The sequence below is a fragment of the Lathamus discolor genome, chromosome 1, assembly GCF_037157495.1.
Source record: "Lathamus discolor isolate bLatDis1 chromosome 1, bLatDis1.hap1, whole genome shotgun sequence".
NCBI classification, from domain to species: domain Eukaryota; kingdom Metazoa; phylum Chordata; class Aves; order Psittaciformes; family Psittacidae; genus Lathamus; species Lathamus discolor.
The window spans coordinates 125,942,820-125,962,129 of record NC_088884.1 but is presented as its reverse complement, the minus strand read 5'-3'; the positions used below and the strand labels follow the sequence as shown (position 1 = coordinate 125,962,129).

The following is a 19,310-nucleotide window of genomic DNA, read 5'->3' as shown; positions in this document are numbered from 1 at the left end:
CTGTATGTTGCCATTATGCCACTGAATGGATTGACAGTTCTTCTACATAACTTAAACTGGAATCTGTCTCAAATATAATGAGTTTAATGCTGTCTTTGTCACAATCACAAAAAGGTGAAACCACATCAGACCACATGCAGTGTTATTTCTGGAAATATCAAGACCTTCATTCTTCTGAATAATAAAACACATTTATTCATTTGTATAGAGATGTTCATCATAACTTTTCGTTTTTAGTCCTCAGTAAGGTATAGCATAGTAAGTTCAGAGAAAGGAGAGAGGAAAGGAATAAAATTTAAATAATTTCAAAAATACTGCAGTCAAATTATACTTTTGTTCATCCCTAGTGAATTTCTCACATCTTGGCACACTTGACAAATATGCATTAGCTTAAAATTCCAATTTGTAAAACTGGCAGGTTGTAAAAAAATCTAAAACATTTGTTTACTTGGGTTGAAAGCTTGAACTTAATGTCCTACATTCTCAGCAGAAGTGACTTTTGGATAAAAGGTTAACCCTGACCTTGTCGTATAATCTCTGCTAAAATCAGTGAAATGTGCACTTACTACCAAGCAAAGAAATCAGTTCAGACATAGTATTCTTATCAGGTATTGGAATTAAAATAGCCATATCAGATCTTAAATATCCACTCTATTTTTATGTCTTATGTTGTCCTTTATACTTTTGAAGCTCAATCCAGCTGAGATCAATGAATCTAAAAATTCTTGGTTTTCTTCAAAAGCTGTGTGCCAGCTTACAGCTCCTGACCAAATCATATGAGGTAGAGGAGATACATTCTGACTGTTGCTGAAGCCATAGAAAATACGATAGAAAAAGAATGAATGTAGACTCTATCTAATTTAACAAGTTTCATGGCACAGTGGGAGTGAAATTTCAAGAATGAACTATTCACTGCAGAGGACCACCAGTCCGTATTATATATATTTGAAAGGGCTATAGTTGACTAACTCCTGTTTGATCCTGGTGAGCTAATGCCCTTTAGGGATTAGAGCTCATTAGCTGTGTTCTTACAGGACAGCACTTCTTACGAATTCACAGTCACCAGGAAAGAGTTGAGAGAACTCTGGAAACACTTGGAGGTAAACCAAAGCACAATTGTAAAGAGATTCCTTATATAATATAGAACACTAAAGTGGACACACTTACAGTTGCCCTAGATATTGCAGACCAAGATCCCCTGACAAATCACAAGCTATTCCTGAAATTTGTGATAGCAGCGTATGACAGCAGGAGGACCTTAGGGCAGCTGGGCAACAAGAACAAAAAAACAAAACAAAAAACAAACCACAAGAAACAAAACAGTGGGATAATCCACTGATTGGGCAGTTTCATGCCTGAAAAAAATCCCTGTGGGATCACACTGTTTGTGGCTGCACAGAGAACTTCCTGGATTATAAATCTAAAACCTCCAGAAGTTGAAACCATTCAAAACAAAAATATTACACAGCCATAACCATAGGCAACTTTCTTCAGAGTTGTTAGAGCTACAATTATCTTCTCCCCTTCATTTCTGCATAGAAGGAAATAGCATAAATCCAGTGTAAATATTCTTTGTATGTACTTGTCTTATGTATTAAACTATATGTAGCAGATTTTGAGTGGAATTTAGAGTATTTTGCTCATTTCAGATTTAATTTTTTTTTCTGTTTATCATTCAAATGAGCTTTTAATGTATTGTAACCCTGATTTGTGGGTGTTTTTTCTTTGTTTTGGCCTGTTGGTTTTCTTTTTTTTTGTTTCCCTGTTTGCAGAATTTGAGGCTTCATTATATGCTGTACCTTCCAGTTCATTCAGGAAGAAGTTGAACTTCCACTGTGTTACATAAATGCATACAAATTTTATGGGATTTGTGACTATCAAAGAAGTAATTTTTTCTGAAACAGTAGAAAACTTGACTGGAAAAACTATAGACAAAGATCGAGCTATAAAAGACATGCTAATCCCACCTGGCAAAATCAAAGCTGAGTACTCATACTTGTTTAATTTGAAACATCTAACTTCCTTTCTCATGGAGATAAAAACAAGATGCTTTGGAAAAATAAATAACTAACAAATTAATAAAATTAATCGTCTATTTTCACATAAGAAGAAACCTCAGAAAAAAGCAGAAACACAGATAATTTATTATTAACTCCAGTCTTACTCTCATCCCACAATGCATTTCACTTAAGCTGTTTCAGGGAGGCTGATTATACCCTGGGTTATTCATGGCAAGGATGGTAAATAAATTTGGGGTAAATCATCAGGAGGAGAGAGGGGGAAGAATAAAAGTGCTTTGCAGCTCTAATTGTAACTGAATAAAATCAATAGCAAAAATACAAAAAAGTGAAAGCTCAATAATAACAATTAATAACACTTAATAAAAGAGTAGATGGCCTCTACAACTAAGTGGATGCTTACCTCTCTGCTAACAGTATGAAGTATAGAAAAATATTATTTTGATGTGGATGAGATTTCTGCAAGCTCTCTGCAATATCAGTAAGCAAAAGTTACTTCCATATAAATCAAGCTATGAGCAAACGGGCTGCATAAGACTACTTTAGAGATAGCATGATAACATAGAGTGGGTCTAGAGTTAAAAAAAAAGGCACCTCGGGTCAAGGACAAGACATCTACATTATAAGCATTTCAGTGTCTTTTGGCACAGCTTTAGTCTGATCTCAACAAACTGAATAACTATGAGCATCTAGATCACATCAAGCATGTTTCTACAGAAAGTTTTCCTTTTTTATTTTTATGTAAAGAAAATCTACTTTGTGTACTGAAGGACGACTATGCAGTATACCATGCTGGTAAATCAGGGTGATCAGAATATTCACCTCAAAAGTGTATTTCTGATCTGAGTTAAAATATTAACACAGATGAACCCATAGATTCCAGAAAGTGCTTCAAGTCGTTTTATACACACGCCACTGACTAACAGGCTGGATACATTATGCAAATACCACTTAGTCTTGTTTAGCTATATCATACTTCAATTAATCCAGGTCAGATTCACACGTTTTTACTGCAGTTTCACATGTCTTTACTGTTGTTTAACAGTGTCTTCACTGGATATTAGGTAGGAGCTAACTTGGCAACTGTGCAGCAATTACCCCCCTTAGAGTCCTGGGTTCCCTGATCACTTCTGAAGGAGTAGGTGAGGCAATAGGAAACTCCAGTTCCAAAACTCTACCATGACACAGGTGAAGTGGAGACTTGAATCGGGCACTTTAATATTCCTCGACAGAGGTGCAACACAGAGTATAGAAAGGTCACCTCAAAGTTCAGGTTTGAATGTAACAGAAACATTGAAGGGTTACATTTACTTCCCCTTATGAAATGAAAGAGAGCCTGAACCTTAAGAAATTCACAGCATTATCATACTCCAGGCCAAACCAAATCCAGCATGTCTGAATTACATGAGAAAGTAAAAAGGATCAGAGGAGCAGAGACTTTTTTTTAAGAATATCAAATAATCTTCAGCACCCTTTCTTAGGAGACTTCTGATCAAATGCTGCAGACTAAGCTTAGATATAGATAAGGATCTGGTTTTCTGGATGGATTCTGAGTTACCCTCATTCAGTGGATTAAGGTATAAAAAACCAAACTTACTTAAAACTATATCCATAAAAAGCATTTAGTATCACAAGGTGTGTTAAGATTTGGTGCATTTTTCTTAGGTGTTTCAGAGATACATCCTCCATATTAAATAAATAAACCTTATTTAAATAATACTAAAAATTAAAAACAAAATAATAAAAAACTCAGGCGCAATATCTGGAAGAATTAAATGTCTTACGGATTTACTACTTAATAAATCTGTGTTAGCTCTGGAATGGTATCCTTTCTGACTAAGAAAATAAAGTAACACAGAAAACACTTTATGAAAAGCAATTTTTTTCACTGTCTGTGGCTCCAAGCATGTTACTAGCCTCTATCTCCCTTCATGGGAAGTCCATTCTCTCTGTCTCTTCCTCCTTATCCTTACCCATTCATTCAGGACCGCAGAAGCTATAAAAGCTAGGATATTCTTCTGAAAGAAAGAGAAATTTTCACTAAGCAGTCAACTCAGCCAGCATTTATGTTAATGTCTACTGGACAAGCTTAGCAGCTATCAGAGCTCCAAACAACCCTGAAGCTGCTGTGGTTTGTATTTTAAGGAGAAAGATCCCTGCCAGGCACAGCATCTGTTTGGTATTAAAGCTCTACAGAGAAACTTCCTTTGGGCTGAATGAAATTCATTCAGACCTTAAAGTTCATAACTGTTCATCACAAAACAGCAGAACATTTTAAAATACCCTTCCCTAACAGAAATCAGCATGGTACACCAGAAACTCCATTTTTTGTTCTTCCAGTTGAAATCTATCATTCCAGCAGCTTTTGCTGTACCTACCACATCCCAGCGTGGAGAGAGGCCCACTAATGCTGCTGCTTCATGGCAGGAAAGGCTGATCTGTGTACATCAGTGGTTTTTTAATGGAGAAAGTAACTTGCAGGCAGTGAACATTGAGAGGAGAGAGATGCCTGTGTGGTACTGGTAAGCTGCTGCTTACTTAAAGAAATAAAACATCTACATTTCATACAAAGGATGTTTGCTTAGGGAGAAGTAGGTTGCTGCTGCTAGGGGCAGGGGACATCTGGAGAGGAGAAAATGCAAATGACCTGCAGGATCCAAAACCTAGAATCACTTCCCATGGCTGCTGAGGTAAAAACAACCTGAAAAATACAACTCTTTTTTTTTTGAGTGACAACACTAACAATTCTGCTAAAATGCTCATGCATCTTCCAGGTGAAGATTTCTTTTATGCTCTGTGCCTGTAAGAATGGTAATCTGCCATGTAAATTAGTACCAAAATTCCCTGATTCCTGGCTGTGCCACAATCAATAACAAAACCAGTAATTATTTTGGATGATTCAGGGTGACATCCCCAAGAAAAAGAGATATCAAAGGAGAAGAATCCCACAGACAACATGCTATCCCTAAATACAGCAAATTTAGTAGAGAGGATGCTTCTTACCCTTCTCCTCCAATGGTTCACACTGATGCCTTCTGAGAGCAATCCTCAGCAAGAATTTTCCCCAGGAAAGAAAAATTTCAAGTTGCTGAGGATTGAGGAAGGACTGAAGCCACTATGTTCAGCACTAAGCTCCTGCAACAGCAGGGCTAAAAATAGCCAAGAATTACAAAAAAATGCTCAGTACCCATTAGATCACATATAGAATACTCCATACAGTTCTGGGACCCCCAGAAAAACATGGATCAATAGGGATCAATAGGTACAAGTTTAAACAAGGAAGGTATGGACTAGTTTTGAAGAGGAAAACAACCAAGCAGTGAAACAAGCTGATCATAGAAGTTGTGCAGTCTCCATCCTTGGAGGTTTCCAGATCCAACTGGATAACGCCCTGAGCAAACACATCTAACCTCGCAGACCTTGCTTTCTGTAGAAGGCTGGACTAAAGACCTCCAGAGAGCCCTTCTGAAGGGCATCACCCTATGAAACAATTTAATAACTTAAAGGTTAAAGATGGACAGTATCTTAAACTCAGATTTCTTGAAAGACCTAGTTCTACAACATAGTTACTGACATTAAGAAAAAGCATTTCTTAGGTTAATATAAGCACACTGAACTACTCTGCTCTATAGATCTTAGTTTCTTTTTCAGCCTTTTTTTTTTTTTTAGTACAACAGATAAAAAGAAACTATAATTGTCTTTGGAATAAACATTTCAACAGCATCTGAGCAGAAGCAGCAATCAATCATGACAGGATTATTCAATTTCTAATTTCCAAAATTCTTGTTCCATATACCGAGACTGGCACAAAGGTGCAAATCCATAAATACACATTGCTGGCATTGCGATAGACACACGTCAACTAGGTATTAAGACCGACTATCAGTACACTTCAGCAGTGACCTCAAAGCTACTGTTAAAGTGTCTGCACTACTGCTACTGTGAAACCTGGGGAGATTCAACCTGCAACCTTATAAATCTTTTTTCCTGACATTTTTTCAGGGGTGAAACTGTAATTATCGATTTCTTCACTATCAAGGCCAGGTAAACCTTCTACAGATAAAACATAACAAGGAAAATGAGAGGAAAATACATGCAGATATTTTGATGCTCCTGTGAGTTTCCAAAGCAAAACTTGGATAGGCTTTTATTTTATTTTTAAATCTTGATTTCCACACCAAAATCTGTCAAAATTTCCGAGATTTATTTCCCAGATGAATTTCAGTTCCAGCTAAATTTCCAAGTAATTACTTCCATAATTACTGATAGATTTCATGAGTGATATTAGCAGAGCACAATACAGACAAAGGGGATAAATGATGTATTAAGAAATATGGGTAAACTAAATCAGCATTAAGCTAAGAAAATAGAGAATTTGATAAAAGTATGAAGTGATCCTAAACACGGTTACAAAAAAGCAGAAACTAGGACAGCAGTCTTGATATGTTAGAAATTAAGAGAGAAGTAGATGCAAATTAGCAGGTATGGAAACAAAGAGTGATAAAGCAGATCTACCATTTCATCAAATAAGCCTAGACCACTGAAATTTCACTAAGAGCAGGCTTTCCTATTTCAGCTCCCTCCTACCAGAAAATAAATGGGATCATGTAGAAAACAACTATTATAAGAGAACAAGAAGGGTTTTTTGTAAAGAAAAAAAAATACTGTATGAAACAGGAAAACTTAGCTCCTCTGTATAAAAAGGATGACCTGTGGTATCTCAAAAGCTTTCAGCTAGTAAAACTTGTTAGACTGAAAAGCTATCCTACAGCCTTCCAATTACTTGGGATAGATGAAACGAACATAGACACAAAAATAAAGTATACACCAGGGATAAGTTCTGCATTGATAGAGAAAGACTAGAAAGATTTTATTCTTGTGAGTGAAAACTGAAGATGACCCAATTGTTGCAGCTGACTCACTTCCTCAAGTATGCATTTATCTACAGAGTACCTGCAAAAATAGCTTTCAATCAAGTATACAGATTTTAGGTCCATATGTCCAAAATCCAAGTGAAGTAGTTAACAATGTGAAGTTGTTAATAGTGTCGACATTTAAGCAACCTGAATAGGAATTCAAATTAAATTCAATAGCTCCAAAATATAAGTGCAAAAGGATCCCTCTTGTGGCAGCTTCTCTGGGAGCTAATTCATTACTAGGTCATACTCTATGTAGTATACCCAATTTCTGTAAAGCACAGAGCCTGGTTATATGACAACACATGTGATGGACATTCTTTACCAAGATGGAAAACTTTGCTGTGCTTGTAGTGGTCCTCTCTCCTTGATGATAATTTAAGACTCTTCCAAGAAAGTACAATGTAACATACATATTTCTAATTACCATTTTCTCTAATAACATGTTTAGCTTGTTTTATCTGCCAGCCACATCCCATTATTATTTGAGAGGAATGCTGATTTGGGGGGGGGGAGGGGGAAGAAAAGAAAAAGACAAAATCCTGACAAGATTTCAGATGGCGTTTAGTCATTGAACATCATTCCATAGGACGTCATGTCTCAGCATGAGGGAACTTTTTTTTATTTTAAGACATTTCTCATTTTGCACTCTTACATAAATGAAGATTTTTTTTTTTTTTTACCCCATATACACAGGAGAGTGTTTCTAATCAGATTTTTTTTTATTTATTTATTTGGACTAAAAAGATACTTGCTGTCATTAATAATTTGATTTTATTTTTCTTTGGCAGGTACAATTCTGAGATGTCAAAAAAGTTGTCATGTCTGGAAAAATAATCACTGAAAGATGCCTATTCTTCACAATTTGGAAAGCTTACTAAAGTGTCTTATAAATCATCTTTTTAAAATTTCAAACTTTATTTACTGTAGTTGTCATTTTCCATCTGTGTTTTATTGCTCCCTGTATGGTAGACAGTATGAAAATGATATTTGAAAGATTTTTGTGACTCTGTATTACTGTAGGTATGATTTTAAAATAATTTATTAAATTTTATTGTACAGATTATGTACTTAGATATATATTATAAATTGATAAAAAAGTAGATTTGGTTTTATATTATCACAAATTTCACTTTATTAAAATTCAGCAGTGGCAAATTTTTAGAAAACATGTTATTTTGCCACAGTGATTTCAGAGTCAAATGCCAAAAACTAGGTGACAATAGAATCCATGATTTGTAGTAGAACCTTAGTGATGTTAGATATCATTTTTTCCAGAGGATCCTGAAGCGTAAATGAACTACTGTTCGTCAGATTCTGAGATGACATCTTAACCACTTCCAACTGCTCTATCTGACCCTGCCACTCCTATGATTCCCCATCACATACAGAAGTCTCTGCAGATCTTATGACACTTTCCAATTTTCTACCCTTTCCTCCTGCCTCTGCTGAATACCATTAATCTGACCCCTCACTTGCTGCAGTATCGTTTATGTACCACAGCTGCCTGTGAGAGCTGTAGCATAAAAAGTCTGGAAAAAACACTAGTAGATTTCTCCCAGCTCCACCCACACCCAGTCTTCTGTTTAAACAGTTTTACACACTTCTGAAGTGCATAATCCCATCAGTTAATTAACATTGCAAAACCAATGTCCATTTCCATTCTTTAGATTGTGTTTAAGCATCAAGATAACTACAGCATTTCTCTTCCTTTCATTACACTCTATTTTGGCTGTGCTTGAATCAGTAAAAAGCAGAAAACTGCTCAGATGGCTAAAGAACAGAGCATTATCCACATTCAGCTGCTGTACACAAATCAATTCAAGCGTTGTACTTTGGGTTTGATGTTCATCTTTCAGCAGCATTCACATATAAGCAAACCTCTCTTTAATGTTATTGACACATAATGTACATGTATTATCTCTTCACCTGCTATCTCTGGACAATATCTGATCACTTCTCTCTGGAAAAAAAATTCTTTCACTTTTCTGTACCTTGGAAAGCATATACAGCTCTGAAAGTCTCATGGAAAGCACATGCACCTCTGATATCCAGCTCCTTGATGGCAAACCTCCGTAGTTATGATGCATTCTGTTACTAACACGTTAAATTAACTCCTTCTACTTTGATCAACTGCAAAAAAAATTAATGGGATGAGAGCCAGATACAATGGTTAAAATGGAAAAATTAAAAAAAAAAAAAAAAAAAAAATTCTACACTTTAAATCTTTTAAATTGCTCCAGTTCATGCTGGTGCCCCTGATACAGTATTATTAAGACTTTAGAAAAAAAATAATTCCGTTGAAATGCACTTCTGAGTGGATTTCAGACAATTCTCCAATGTACTGATTTAAGCATAAATAAAATCTAATTTAAGCACCATTAAAGACTGAAAATATTTAGATGCAAGAAAGAACACTTGTGGGTTTTGGGAAAAGATAATCTTACATCCAGAAAAATATTCACTCTGACTGTTCCAAACCCAGCTGAACACTTATTATTCAGCATAATATAATCAAATTTTCCTACATAAGCAATTTAATTACTTTTGCATTAATAACTCTGGAAACAATGGTAGGTTCTCTCTATACAGTACAGTGAAAAATATACCAAATTACCCATTAAGGTTGGACAAGATGATCCTAAAGGTTGGACCAGTAGAGGTCTCTTCCAACTAGTTATCCTATGATTCTGTTCTTCACCTGAGCTTATTTATAGAACATTTAGCAACATTTAGGCCTATGAATAAACCCTATATCCCCAAAAGTAATTGTGGGGTTTGTATTTAGTTACTTTATGTGGGAGGAGGACAAAAGTGTTTAATGGGAATGCATAAACAATCCCTCTAACCTCATTCCCAACAGGTCATTCAGAGGTAGTTTATGCATCTCCTTATAGTAATACTTGTACCCTAATCAAATAGTATTGTATAGCATATAAACCCAATTCTGATGACAGCAAAAAAATTGTGCAAGCTGTCTTCCCCTCAGTCTATCCAATTTTCTTTTTCAGTAGCCGTTCAGTTCCCTAGTCTAGCCTTCTTTCAGCTGTCCCTCTAGTCCTGACTTGGTTTAGTTTTTGCTACTTTGGACTCAGCTAGCATTCCAGCCATCTTAAGGCAGATCACAGTGAATTGCTCTTCACTTGTTTTGAGTGACATTTTACTTATTTATCTGCTGCAGAAAAAGAATTCTAGTACAGTGAATTCTGCTTTACACCTGCCATGACACTAAAATGTCTTACCACATTACTTCAGATGTCTAAATACAGGTTTAACCCCAGCTGGCAAATATGCACCACTCAGCCCCTCATTTACTGCCCCAAGATGTGATGAGGGAGAGAACTGGAAGGGTGACAGTAAATAAACTTGTGGGTTGAGATAAAGACAGTTTAATAGGTAAAGCAAAAGCTGTGCATGCAAGCAAAACAAAACAAGGAATTCATTCACCTCTTCCGACTGGCAGACAAGTGTTCAGCCATCTCCATGAAAGCAGGGGTCCATTACACATAATGTTTACTTGGGAAGAAAAACATCATCACTCCAAACATCCCCTCTTCCTTCTTCCTCCCCCAGCCTTACATGCTCAACTTCCTGTGCACCCGCAGCCTCCTTACTGGTGGGTTGGGGTGAGAAGAAGGCCTTGACTCTGTGTAAGCATTGCTCAGCAACAACCAAAACATGCCAGAATTATCAACGCACAAATCCAAACTATAGCCCATACTAGCTACTATGAAGAAAAATAACTATCCCCGACAAAACCTGCATGTTAGTATATTTCTTTTCTATACAAAACTGCAAGGAAACAGCAGTAGTAGAAAAGTCAGTGAGAGAGAGGGAACCGCCACTGAAGATGGCACAGTACAACCAGGTAGGGAAGCTAAACACAGCAACCTTACAACTGTGCTGATCATAAATCTACAGCTTGACACAGGGAGATCCACAAAGCCAATAAATAGGGAGAATGAGAAGACAAAAAAAAAAAAAAAAGTATAATTTAGATCCAACAGAAGTAAACATTTCCCACAAAAAACATGCTTGAAGGTGGAGTAAAGAAAATTATCTCCAATTAGTGTAGAACTCCACAGAACTAAGGTTTTCATTGGCTTTCCTATTTTCTGGGCAAATAATCTATACCGTAGTTTGCTTCATGAAGCACATCATCACAGACCTTCCCCTGAAACAGAATAACTACAGCTGTATTTCCTGAGGAACAAGATGTCTGTGATTAAAAGGTGTAACAATTAGTCCTGCAGAAAATTTAAGATGACTGTCATCTGCTTACTGGATTCTGCTAGGGCTTAAGCAATGCTGGGACTATTTTCTGTACAGTCAAAGAGAGATATTTAAACTAATCAAGAAGGAATCTAAATACTTTAAAATTGCCCTGAGCCATAGCATCAACAAGTTTAGGATTTCTGACTAACAGTTTTGGACTTACATGCCTAAAACACACTCTAAAGCACCTAAATCCTTTAGTAGGTTTAACTTTCAGTCTCACCCATTGCCAATGAAGTTTTGATTAAGTCACTCAGACTCTGAAGAGCTGAATAAGTACCTTTAAGAACAAGGTCTTATGCAACTTCTTAATAAGCAATAAATATGCAGTCGAGTACATATATGGTGCTCCTTTTCTAATAAATATATTGCTATCCTCTTCATCATTTCACTGACTTACCTGGTCTGGCTTGGTCTGGCCGTTTTTAAGTGGATTCATTTCATTAGTTCATACTTTTACCAAAACAAGCTTGATTTAAACCAAATCAAATCCAGAAAAATAGTGTGCATAGAGGGGCAATTTGCATTCGCTAAATGATGTTCCTATTAATTTCCTTATAGTGCTGCAAACTAGCTTATTTGAACTCATTATTACACACAACACTTAAATTCAGTCCATGCACCATTTAGATGACATCTTCCATTTTCATGATTGCAAAAGAGGAAGTATTTACTTGCTCAGTAAATTTTTGGGTGTAGCCAGTACCAAACAGCAAAACCAGGCCTATCACACAATGCATTGAGCTAAAAACATACCAGAAACTTCCCCAAAAGGAACTTTCACTGTTTGGAAGTGATACCTGTCAGAGTTAATGTGTGTCATCATTATTGTTCCTAAGTAGTCTCCATAGATTTAGTAAGGACAATGATGTGTATCCTCTGTCATTGTTTCTTCCCCATTTACAGAGCACTTTTGACAGGATTTACAAGGTCAATTTATGTCCAAGGAGTTTTTATTATCTCTGTTCATATATAAAGTGGAGAAGATTTAGGACTCAACTATTTTTGTCCTTGATGACAGTTCAAGTAGCAAGAGCAATAGAAAAGATATGAGCAGCAGTACTCGAGGAAATACAATTGTTCCAAGATCTGTCTCCAACTCAGAGGCTGGATAGTTTTCACTTTGATTCTCATAATATTTTATTTCATCATTTGGTTCCTGATGAGTTTAGCAGGAGATAAAATAAAGCCAGCTCAAGAAACTGACACACTAAACGCCGATTTCTTTGCACTCAAAGGTGTTACTGGGAGAAGTTAATGTTCAATCTCAGAAACAGTACTCATGTCTGATATTCATCTGCTAAGGCTCTCATTTATGTCTTCATAGTTCCATTTCAAAATGCCACACCAAAAATACTTACACCTGATTTACTCTTTTTGTAGAATAGTGCTGCTGTAGAAGAAAAACTGACTTTAAATTAAGTAAAAGCTGAACTTGCTTTGATTTGCTAAACAAAATAAATGACATTAAATGAAAGGCTACAGATCAAATTCTCAAGCTCTGCAGATCAAACTTACTGGGGGAGAAAACAGTCTTTGGAATGATATGGTATTGCTGGCTAACATGGACCAGATCCTCTAAAATGTCTCGTGAGACCACAAAAGAGAAAGTTGGTAAAATATGAGGTCACAGTTTTCCTCCCTTCTAAGGAGCATCTAGTGGCACTTAGCAAAGAAGTACTCTGCTATTAATAAATTGTTTTCATTTTCTAGGAATGCACAAACCATGCCCAAAGAAGAAAATTTAGGATGAATGTGAAAAACAAAATATCCTCTTGATCAAGTCTGGTTTAGGCTCCCAAGCAGCCTGACAGAAACGTTTTTTGCTGTATAGCCCAACAAAGCAACAGCAAATGAATGCTCTCTAGGAAACAAACCTTTCTTGTAAATTTGAAAAAAAAAAAAAAAAAAAAATAAAAGAGTTGTTTGCACTTTTTGCACTTGCCATTACTGTCTGCACAACAGTTTCCTTGTGTAGCTCAACAGGCAGACAAACATTAAAAAATGATTAAACAAGACACAGTCATCAATCATTATGCAAAGTAATTGTGAGCAATTTATTTTATCTTTCATAAAAGGAATGGAAAAAAACGCAGTGAAAATGAATGCCAACAAGGCTAGTAAACACTATAAAAGAACTGAATAAAGAGGAAAGTTCATTAAAATAAGGCACTACAACAAACTGAGACCTGAGCTTGATAGATATTAACTTTGTTTTAATATTATCTTCAAATGATTCTCTGAGGAAAAATTATCTTTCCAAACTTGTTAAGCTTTCCAGTCCATGTATTGTTTCAACTTTTAGTCCCTTTTTACTGTGGCTGTTCTTCCACTTTGAGTTCTGTCCTTATATATTTCACCTCAGGTTAGTCCTGTTATAATCTGGATTTACTGAGACTACAAGAGTTAAGATCACAGAAAACTTTCAAGAAATCAAACCCCATAGTCACGGGGATATACAGATTTGGAAGAAAAGGCATTTTCTACTGCTCCCTCAACCCCCGCCATTCATAGGCTCTTATGTATGAGACACAGGTTCAATGGAAGACCCTTATTCAGTAATTTTACCATAAAATATGCTCTTCAGCAGACACTGTCCAAAGCTGTGTTGTCCTAAATGAAAATAACAAAAGATGCTAAAGGAAGACCAATTTGTTGCTAATGCAGAAGCTAGTAATCTGTTCCATGCTTTGTCACTCACAGGAAAGCATGTTTGAGCCCAAATCATAGAAACAGATAGACTCAGATGTTGTTCTGACTTCTGAATATGAATATTTTAGTCACCATTAATAGAGAATACTCATGTTTTTATAACTGTATAAACAGGTAAGATGTCTTTTGCTCCTTTCCTCATAACTCTATCAAACAACTATTGCAAGATACCATATGTTTCAGATACCCATCAGCTCCAAAAAAGTATAGCACTTCACAAGTTTGAGCCTCAAATTATTTTAACCCTGACTCATGTCATCCTTTATCAGACACTGTTACTCATACAAGTGAAATATCATGTTTACAGGAGAGAAATGCTACATAGTCTCATTTTATGAAATTATATCATTTTAATCAAAGTGAGGTTCATGCCTGAGATCTTTATAAAATGTTAGCATGTTTGATTTTTACAGTATTTATGAAATATGCATTTATTTAAATGGCTGAACTTTTCAGTTACTTTCATATGCTACATTAACATGTAAATTTTTATTAGTCTCATTGAGCGTTCTTTCATGTGTCTCTCTAGAGACTACAAAAATCCCTGTAAAGGAGGAATAGTATTGACTGCTGTAAAGTTTTATTCTTCATTAGTTTTCCAGGATGGCTTTAGTAAGAACACTTTGCACTTGTGTTGTCATCTTAATTAAGCTTATATTTTCATTTCTTTGCATTTCACTTCAGCAATGATTTAGTGCCAAAAATCTTTGTAAGTATTTAACACATATACTCTCTTCTTGAAACTCCTACTGTCACTAAAGATGAATGTTAGCAGTCAGTGTTTCAGTCATAAGAAACAAAGTATATTCTGATGCTTCCTTATTTTTCAGACAAAAAAAGGACAATAAATTTAATTCATGAAGCATCACCTGCAGTGTAGTCAAACATTTATGTCCAGCATTTTGCTTGCCTGAGTTTTACAGGATATGACTGATGCAATGGCTTAAATAACCTTTAGTTTTTCAATTCCGTAAAAAACTCATTCTGCCTCCGCATATATAAATTACACAAATTTATGATGAATCCATGGGACAACAAGCTTTTCAGGTCACTCTGCTCATAATTACAACTAATTAAAATGTGCCAAAGAAAGGATAGAAATTTATCACCGCTCATTAAACCTGTAAAGACTGTGTTAATTAGATGTCAGACTCAGTAATTCACATAAATGTTTGCTGCCAGTCTAAATTTAGTGAAAAAATAAACACATTTATAGCCACTGCTGCAAGAAAGGACATACATATTCATGAATTAAAAGGGTTAAAGTATCTCTTACAAAAAAATTCATTCTTTATCTATATATATTATATCTATATATTACCTATATGCTTTTTATCTTGAAAACATTGTGCATGAATTATCTGTTGTTGCTTTATTCCAAAACTTAAATATTCCTTTGATGAAAGGGAAAGGTAATGCCACGTCATAACTTTTGTAACATCATATTTTCAAATATTGTTTACATTCACTCACATTATTTTATAAGAGTTAATTAAAAATCAATATTTACTAGCAGTTATCACACTCCAGCATAATCTATGTTCTTACTCAAGAACATTATATTTGTATTGTTTGATCACCCACAACAACCCTTAAGGAATTCCATTGTGCTCCCCAGTATTTATAACCAAATCCTCCAATGCTTCAGAGTCTTCTCACAGGACAACTCATAGAAGTCAAACAATTTTAGTAGGAAGCACTGTATATATTTTGATTAATTTGAAAGCAAGTCATCAATTCAAGACATAATTAATAAGTCAAAATGTAATAACATAAACTGTGTTCTTTACAGATTAGCTGCATATACAGCTTATTATAACAACTTCACTAGACCCTTCCTAGGGCTTTTCATCGCTGAGAAGACAAATCATGGTGATATGAACCAAGAATTTTCACTTATGCATTTCTAAAGTGGAAAAAATGTCCCAAGTGCTGAGGTGCCTAGAATACTGATATCCTAAAGGTATGTATTTCATATATATTTCAAATATATAAGTTGCACATTTTAATCATTCAAGTTCCAGATTGTATTGATATTTTCTGAGATTTATTGTTTCAAATACCTGCAAATAAGCACTATTAGAAAAAGAATAAAGAAGCACATTAGTCTGTTTAAGGAGTCACAAATTTGTTTATCTGTGTTTATTGATTTGAAACATGGCTCAGAGTGTTACCTTGCATTCCATTATTGCCACTGCTTTAGGGCCTAAGGTAACTTTTGTGCTCAGCCTTGTGCCTGTAGTTAGCCTTAATTTCCATACTTTCCATACTACTTACAGAATCACAGGCTGGTTGAAGTTGGAACGGACCTCTGGAGATCATCTAGTCCAACCATGCTGCCAAAGCAGGAACACCCAGAGCAGGTGGCCCAGGAACATGTCCAAGTGGGTTTTGAATGTCTCCAGAGAAGGAGACTACACAACTCTCCTGGGCACATAATACACAATAAATAAGACCTCATCATGCAGTTCTTTCTCATCTGAATAGTACTACCTCAACAGGGCCATTTAGACAAGCACAAGTCCCAGGATCGGGACGAAAGCATCTCAGTTAAGACTTTATAAAACAAGGGAGCTATATGAAAAATCTTGTTAGCTTCAGGCACTCATTTATCCTCTAATTCCAGTTAATATTCTTAGAGACACATTGCTGAAGGAAATGTTCCATGGCAATATATATACTCATTAACAGCACTTCAACTGAAGGATTTTTTAGTCTGTGATTGGATGCACAGGGAATGTCAGGACCATGCTTGTTTCTGAAAAAAATGATTAGGAAATACAACTCCACATAGTCCACCTCTCCTACAGATATCGGAAGAAACTCTCAATATCTTGCTAAATATTTTTTCCTGGAGAAATTACTACCTAAGTGACAATGTTTCAACCAAGTAGCAAGAGGAAAAAAAAAAAGATTCCTTTTACTTTTCCTTTTGCTGCAAGAAATTTTTGTGGAAAGAGAGACCATGTTAACGGAAAGCTTGCTGTATGGAAACACTATATTGAAAATAACTTGAAATTTCCTCTGAAGGCTGAATTTTCTATTAATCTTCACAAGATTTTGCTTTGGATTCTAACAGCCAGTATGCAACGCAGCTAAATTTAAGAGAATAACTATATGGTTAACAAGAATAATAAAGGAATAGATTATTTATTAATCCCTCAGTACTCAGTTAAAATATCAGAGAAAAATAACATATATTAAAAAATGAAGGAAGAATATCAAACACTCAGAGGAGGGGTATTTTCAGGAGCTTTAGCTGGTACAGAATGTGCTGCTTCTACGTTTACAACTAAATTAGCTTACTATAGCCTCAGTGTTATAATTGGATTCACACGGACAGTCACCTCTACCTGTGAGCCTGCAAAGGCTCCTGGGGCAAGAGCCTATTGTGAAGAGCCAACAGGAGTCTCACCCAAATGTTAGAAGGTTCAGCTTCTAAAATTTTAGATGTTTTATTACCATTTTCAAATAACAGTTGCATTTCTGCCTTGCTTCTATCATAAAGGTCTATATGAAGACATGGAGCTTTGAGCAACCTGGTCTAGTGGAAGGTGTCCCTATAGCAGTGGGGTTGGAACTATATGATCTTTAAGATCCCTTCCAACCCAAACCATTCTGTGATTCTAGCTGTAGAAATAACATTCCCTTAAAAAACAGAACCAAAAAAAACCCAAACAAACCAAAAAAACAACAACCAAACAACACCATATTGAACAGCTCCGTACTGTTTCACCCCTCATAACCTAAATCTCACTAAATCTCACTAAAGAAAAGCAAAACCTTATTTTCTGGGAAAGTCACCACTTTTCCACAGGGCAAAAATGTGACAATGTAGCCAGCAGTCACCAAAATAAAAAAAGTAACTTCTGTAAAGTTTTACAAAGAATGACTTAAAGAATGAGAATTTGAGTTCTAACAAGAAGAAATAGTATTTGCTTTTTACACAGATCTAGCCTAAACCTGCTCCACTTTTCACCCCCTGGCTACTTAAAAAGGAGATAAAAGTTACTGCCTTACCCAGTGCGCAGGCTGTGATTGTGATAATTCAGGACTGCTTCAGGATAATAAAGGACTACTATACAGTCCTGAATTTATTTAAACCTGTATGAAAACTTCATATGGAATTCAAAGAGACAGACAAACCCCAAGGCACACCTAACTGAGTCTTTGCTAATCTGATAAAATAGACACTTTGTTCTCTTGCTTACTGGTATATATTTCTTTACCATCTTCATTTCCTTTGACTTGAGCCAGAAGAACTATCTAGCAGAACAGTGACTACTCAATATCAAAACTGTAAATGCCATGAGATTAATAGATTTAGAAAGCAGCATCCTACTTTGAAAACATTCCAGCAGAGGTGCCTTATATAACACGCTGGGAGAAAAAACCCAACACCAATCCGGCCAGCTGTATTAGCCTCCCTTATTTTAAGTCCTGTCCTGTCTGGGTGGGGAGGTAGGGGATTTTATTACTGTTTGTTAAGATCATTCATTGGCATTCCTTTCATATTTTCTCCTGGCTAAGGGTTCAATTAAAACCTCAAAAACACTGTTCCCATCCTAAAAGAATTTAATTTATTCATCTCCTTACCTCTGAACTGCTGAGCCAAGCAAAAAAATCCAAAACACTGGGCTAACTGGAAAGAGAAACAATTGGCTTTTAAAAGCAAAAAATTACATATAAAACTTCAAAGTGATAGTATTATCAGGTTTAAATAACATATCTATTCTGCCTCCCACCCCCCAAATTCCCTAGTATTCTTTCTTTGCTTCTTTCTTCCCATCCTTTCCTCACACATTTAAACAAATCTGTAACCCACAGCTCTTCTACTAAATCTGTGGTATGACAGTGGCAGATGTTTTGGTTTTGAGTTGATTTTAGCTGATTGCTTGTGAGAAGCAAAGCACCCACAGATGTCAGCTGCTGTGCTATCAGGCTTATTGAGACAATCAGATAAGTTTGGAACAGACTGTGAAAATCCAAAAATATGCTGAGAATAAGGCTAGAAATAGTATGAAACCTTGTGAGTCTGATGTGAACATACAAGGTTCCATCACAACAGCAACGGAATTGCATCGTCGGTCAGCCAGCCAGCCAGCTCTCATTTCATCTGTCACAGTCTCAACCTGTGTAAATTAAATGACTGTTTATACTGATAACTGAACTTTATTAACATTGCTAGACTATGAAAGTCAATGAAAGTAGCCCTTGGTTTAACAATCACCACTCAGAGCTCCTGAGAGCTGAAAAAAGCATTAGCCAGACACACCATCCAGTGCTTGACTGTGCAGGGAAGCAACGAAGATACAGGTGTTTCTCATGGAATTTGCTCTTAAATGCCATTTCCATTATAGAGGGGAAAAACAACAATAAGATTCTGATG

At 35.9% G+C, this 19,310-nt stretch overlaps 1 long non-coding RNA gene across 1 annotated transcript in view; it reads right to left on the bottom strand.

Moving 5' to 3' along the window:
- The window catches only part of LOC136021840 (uncharacterized), a 42,895-nt gene extending 24,246 nt beyond the window's left edge, over positions 1 to 18,649 (bottom strand). Inside the window, exon 1 of the long non-coding RNA XR_010615920.1 lies at positions 18,518 to 18,649. This is a non-coding gene — a long non-coding RNA (uncharacterized LOC136021840). The remainder of the gene's footprint in view (positions 1 to 18,517) is intronic.
- Positions 18,650 to 19,310: the final 661 nt, after the last annotated feature.